We start from the raw sequence: 6,506 nt of genomic DNA on the forward strand, positions 1-6,506 counted from the left end.
AGAACACAAAGAAACAGGGCTACGTTCCAGAACACAAAGAAACAGGGCTACGTTCCAGAACACAAAGAAACAGGGCTACGTTCCAGAACACAAAGAAACAGGGCTACGTTACAGAACACAAAGAAACAGGGCTACGTTCCAGAACACAAAGAAACAGGGCTACGTTCAAGAACACAACGAAACAGGGCTACGTTCCAGAACAAGGTTGTGTTCTCAAGGTTGACTAAGAAAATAAATACAGAACCTTACAATACCACACTATAGCCAACTGTTTCATTTAAATATCACGAGCAGCAAAACAGCCAACAGATATTTCGCTTTGTATTTATATTGGACATCATTTTTGGTCCAGTTTCGGCGAAATGTTTGGACTCATTATACGCGATGCCCACTGCATGAAAGGCGTCAGGGACTATAGGAAGCCTGTATAGCAACATCAAGTTATTTAAAAACACTGCTTATTGTTTTTTGTTTATCATTTACTAAAAAAAAAAAAGATCACATTTTGATCGCTGTCCGTGGTGCTGATGGCTATGTCTGCCTGTTTGTTTACCTTTCAAGTGGAAAAGTCACTATTGGCCATATCAACGGCCATGGTAGGCTATAGCTATACACTGTAGCTATACACACTATACAAAACATTAAGAACACCTGCTCTTTCCATGACATAATCTGACCAGGTGAAAGATATGATCCCTTATTGATGTCACTTGTTAAATCCACTTCAATCAGTGTAGATGAAGGGGAGGAGACAGGTTTAAAGAAGGATTTTTAAGCCTTGAGACCACTGATTTATGGATTGTGTATGTGTGTCATTCAGAGGATGAATGGGCAAGACAAAATATTTAAGTGCCTTTGAACGGGGTATCGTAGTAGGTGCCAGGCGCACCGGTTTGTGTCAAGAACTGCAACGCTGCTGGGTTTTTCACACTTGACAGTTTCCTGTGTGTATCAAGACTGATCCACCACCCAAAGGACATCCAGCCAACTTGACACAACTGTGGGAAGCTTTGGAGTCAACATGGGCCAGCATCTTTGTGCAATGCTTTCGAGACCTTCTATAGTCAGTGCCCCGACAAATTGAGGCTGGTCTGAGGGCAAAAGGGGGGAGGGGTGGAACTCAATATTAGGGAAGGTGTTCTTAACGTTTTGTATAGTCAGTGTAGATTTGTGAAGGTTTATCTCATCTCATTTCTGTGGAGACTCCTCCCAAAATGAATATTTGTCCGAAGTGTTTGATCCGGAATATTCCGGCTCGGTGGGAAGGTCTGTGGAAAGTCACAGCAGTGTAGAACAGCTCTCTGTCAGAGCGGAGACCAGGGTGCGGAAAATTGGGGGAAAATGACATGATTAGACCTAATGGGATCTGTCCCTCTCGCTTTCTTTCTCTCTTGCTCTACTCTCTGAGAGAGGAATGTGGCGTGTTGTGGTGGTACTACAAATGGTGTTGTGGTTGTGGGGTGGTACTACATGGTGCTGTGTATGGGTGGTAACTACAATGGTGCTCGTGTTTGTGGGTGGCTACTACATGGTGTTGTGTTGTGGGTGGTACTACATGGTGTTGTGTTGTGGGTGGGTGGTTATACCATGGTGCTGTGTTGTGGGGTGGTACTACATTGGTGCTGTGGTTGTGTTGTGGGTGGTACTACATGGTCTTGTGTTGATGGTGGTACTACATGGTGTTGTGTTGTGGGGTGGGGGTTACTACAATGGTGCTGTGTGTGGGTGGTAACACATGGTGCTTGTGTTGTGGGTGGTACTACATGGTGCGTGTTTGGGGTACTTAAGGGCTGTGTTGTGGGTGGTATGTACATGGTCCTGTGTTGTGGGTGTACTACTTGGTGCTGTGTTTGTGGGTTGGGTGGTACTACCTGGTACTGTGTTGTGTTGTGGGTGGTATACATTGGTGCTGTGTTGTGGGTGGTCGCTTACATGGTGGCTGTGTTGTTGGGTGGTGGTTACTACATGGGTGCTGTGTTGTGGTGGTACTACATGGTACTTTGTGTTGTGGTGTGGGTGGTACTAACATGGTCTGTGTTGTGTTGTGTGGGTGGGTACTACATTGGTGCGTGTTGTGGTGAGTGGTACTAACTATGGTGGCGCTGTGTTGTCGGGTGGTACTACATGTGTGCTGTGTTTGGTGGGTGACGGCTGGTACTACAATGGTGATTGTGTTGTGGTGGTTACTCCATGGTGTTGTGTTGTGTGGTGGTACTCCATGGTGTGTGTTGTGGGTGGTACTACATGGTTGCTTGTGTTGTGGGTGGTATGAATGGTGCCGTGGTTGTGGGTGGTACTAATGGTGGCTTGTGTTGTGGGTGGTATACATGGTGGGGCTGTGTTGTGATGGTAACTACATGGTTGGCTGTAATGTGGGGTGGGTGCGTACTACATGGTGCTTGTGTGTGGGTGTGTACTACCCATGGTGCTGTGTTGTGGGTGGTACTTACATGGTGCCTGTGTTCGTGGGTGGTATACATGGTGCTGTTTTGTGGGTGGTCACCTACAATTGGTGGCTGTGTTGGTGGGTGGGTACTACATGGTGCTGTGTTGTGGGTGGTACTACTGGTGTTGGTTGTGTTGTGGTGTACTACATGGTGCTGTGTTGTGGGTGGTCCTACTGGTGCTGTGTTGTGGGTGGTATCTACATGGTGGATGTGTTGTGCGGTGTACTACCATGGTGCTGATTTGTGGGTGTGTACTACATTGGTGGCTTGTGTTGTGGGTGGATCTACATGGTGTTGTGTTGTGGGTGGGTGGTACTACATGGTGCGTGTTGTGGTGGTAACTACATGGTGCTGTGTTGTGTTGTGGTTGGTACTACATGGTGCTGTGTTGTGCGGTGGTACTACATGGTGTTGTGTTGTGGGTGGTACTAACATGGTGCTGTGTTGTGGGGTGGTACTACATTTTGTGTTGTTTGTTTTGTGGGTGGTACTACATGGTGCCTGTGTTGTGGGTGGGTACTAAATGGTGCTGTGTTGTGGGTGGTACTACATGGTCCTGTGGTTGTGGGTGGTACTACTTGGTGCTCGTGTTGTGGGTGGGTGGTACTACATGGTACTTGTGTTGTGTTGTGGGTGGTACTAGCATGGTGCTGTGTTGTGGGTGGTAACTTGACATGGTGCTGTGTTGTGGGTGGGTGGTACTAACATGGTGCTGTGTTGTGGGTGGTACTACATGGTACTGGTGTTGTGGGTGGTGGTACTACATGGGTACTGTGTTGTTGTTGTGGGTGGTACTACAAATGGTGCTGTGTGTTGGGTGAGGTAACTACATGGTGCCTGTGTTATGGGTGGTACTAACATGGTGCTGTGTTGTGGGTGAGTGGTACTACAATGGTGATGTGTTTTTGGGTTGGTAACTACATGGTGCTGTGTGTGGGGTGGGTACTACAGGTGTTGTGTTGTGGGTGGTAACTACATGGTGCTGTGTTGTGGTGGTACTACAATGGTGCTGTGTTGTGGGTGGTAACTACATGGTGCGTGTTGTGGGTGGTACTACATGGTGCTGTGTTGTGGGTGGTACTACCTGGTTGCCTGTCATGTGGGTGGTGGTACTACATGGTGCTGTGTTGTGGGTGGTATCTACATGGTGCTGGTTGTGGGTGGTACTACATGATGCTGTGTTGTGGGTGGGTGGTACTACACTGGTGCTGTGTTGTGGGGTGGGTGGTACTCAAGGGTGCCTAGTGTTGTGGGTTGGGTGGTAGCTAACATGGGTGCTGCGTTGTGGGTGGTACTAATGGTACTGTGTGTGGGTGGTACTACATGGTGCTTGTGTTGTGGGTGGTACTACATGGTGCTGTGTTGTGGGTGGTGGGTACTAATGGTGCTTTGTTGTGGGTGGTACTCCATGTGTTGTGGGTGGGTGGTACTACATGGTGTTGTGGGTGGGTGGTAACTACATGGTGCTGCGTTGTGGGTGTATAATTGGTGCTGTGTTGTTGGGTGGTACTACATGTGGCCTGTGTTGTGGGGTGGTACTACTGGTGCTGTGTTGTGGGTGGTAACTACATGGTGGCTCGTGTTGTGGGTGGTACTACATGGTGCCTGTGTTTGTGGGTGGTACTACATGGTGCTGTGTTGTGGGTGGTACTACATGGTGCCTGTGTTTTGTGGGTGGTACTAATGGTGCAGTGTTGTGGGTGGTACACATGGTGTTGTGTTGTGGGTGGTACTACATGGTGCTGCGTTGTGGTGTACTAGCATGTGCTGTGTTTGGGTGGTACTACTTGGTGCTGTGTTGTGGGTGGTGGTATAGCGTGGTAACTGTGTTGTGTTGTGGGTCGGTCCTACATGTGATGTGTTTGTGGGTTGGCCTACATGGTGGCTGTGTTGTGGGTGGGTGGTACTACATGGTGCTGTGTTGGTGGGTGGTACCTACATGGTACTGTGTTGTGGGTGGGTGGTACTACATGGTACTGTGTTGTGTTGTGGGTGGACTACATGTGCTGTGGTTGTGGGTGGAGTGGTACTATGGTGCTGGTGTGTCCGGTGGTACTACATGGTGCTTGTTGTGGGTGAGTGGGTACTACTGGTGAATGTGTTGTGGGTGGTACTACACATGGTGCTGTGTTGTGGGTGGTACTACAGGTGTTGTGTTGTGGGTGTGTACTACATGGTGCTGTGTTGTGGGTGGTACTAGATGGTGCTGTGTTGTGGGTGTACTACATGGTGCTGTGTTGTGGGTGGTACTCCCATGGTGCTGTGTTGTGGGGTGGTACTACATGGTGCTGTAGTGGGGTGGGTGGTACAACATGGTGCTGTGTTGTGGTGGTCACTACATGGTGCTCGTTGTTGTGGGTGGTTCTAACATGGTGCTGTGTTGTGGGTGGTAACTCCATGGTGGCTGTGTGTGGGTGGTACTACATGGTGCTGTGTTTGTGGTGGTATACATGGTGTTGTGTTGTGGGTGGGGTGGTCTACATGGTGCCTGTGTTGTGGGTGGAACTAACATGGTGTTGTGTTGTGCTTGTGGGTGGGTGGTACTACATGGTGCTGTGTTGTGGGTGGTACTCTGGTGGCTGTGTTGTGGGTGGGTGGTACTACATGGTGCTGTGTTGTGGGTGGTACACATGGTGCTGTTTTGTGGGTGGTACTACACTGGTGCTGGTTGTGGGTGGACTACATGGTGTTGTGTTGTGGGTGGTACTACATGTGTTTGTTTGTGGGTGGGTGGTAACTACAATGGTGCTGTGGTTTGGTGGTACTACATGGGTGCTGTGTTGTGTTGGTGGGTGGTACTACATGGTGCTGTTTGTTTGGTGGGTGGTACTACATGGTGTTGTGGTTTGTGGGTGGTACTACATGGTGCTGTGTTGTGGGGTGGTACTACATGGTGTGTTGTGGGTTGGGTACTACATGGTGCTGTGTTGTGGGTGGTAACTACTGGTGCTGTGTTGTGGGTGGTACTACATGGTCCTGTTTTGTGGGTGGTACTACTTGGTGCTGTGTTGTGGGTGGGTGGTACTTACATGGTACTGGTGTTGGTGTTGTGGGTGGTAGCTGACAATGGTGCTGTGGTTGTGGGTGGTACTCCATGTGCTGTGTTGTGGGTGGTGGTACTACATGGTGCTGTGTTGTGGGTGGTACTACATGGTACTGTGTTGTGGGTGGGTGGTACTACATGTCTGTTGTTGTGGTTGTTGGTGGTACTACATGGTGCTGTTGTTGTGGGTGGAAGTGGTACTACATGGTGCTGTGTTATGGTGGTACTACATGGTGCTGGTGTTGTGGGTGAGTGTCCTACATTGGTGATGTGTTGTGGGTTGGTAACTACATGGTGCTGTGTTGTGGGTGGTACTACATGGTGTTGTGTGTGGTGGGTACTACAGGTGCTGTGTTGTGGGTGCGTACTAGCATGGTGCTTGGTTTGTGGTGGTACTACATGGTGTGTGTTGTGGGTGGTAACTACATGGTGCTGTGTTGTGGGTGGTACTACAATGGTGCTGTAATGTGGGGTGGGTGGTACTACATGGTGCTGTGTTTGTTGGGTGGTACTACATGGTGCCTGGTGTGTGTGGGTGGTACTACATGATGCTGTGTTGTGGGTGGGTGGTACTACATGGTGCTGTGTTTGGGTGGGGGTACTAAAGGGTGGCTGTGTTGTGCGTGGGTGGTAGTAACATGGTGCTGGCGTTGTGGAGTGGTACTACATGGTGCTGTGGGTGGTACTACAATGGTGCTGGTGTTTTTGGGTGGTTACTACATGGTGTTGTGTTGTGGTGGGTGGGTACACATGGTGCTTTGTTGTGGGTGGTATACATGGTGTTTGTGGGTGGGTGGTACTACATGGGTGTTGTTGGTGGGTGGTACTACATGGTCTGCGTTGTGGTGGTACTACTTGGTGCGTGGTTGTGGGTGGTACTACATGGTGCTGTGTTGTGGGTGGTACTACAGGTGCTGTGTTGTGGGTGGTACACATGGTGCTGTGTTGGGGTGGTACACATGTGCTGTGTGTGGGTGGTACACATGGTGCTGTGTTGTGGGGTGGTACTAACATGG

This window comes from Salvelinus sp. IW2-2015, unplaced genomic scaffold (genome assembly GCF_002910315.2).
Source record: "Salvelinus sp. IW2-2015 unplaced genomic scaffold, ASM291031v2 Un_scaffold1822, whole genome shotgun sequence".
Taxonomy (NCBI): Eukaryota; Metazoa; Chordata; class Actinopteri; order Salmoniformes; family Salmonidae; genus Salvelinus; species Salvelinus sp. IW2-2015.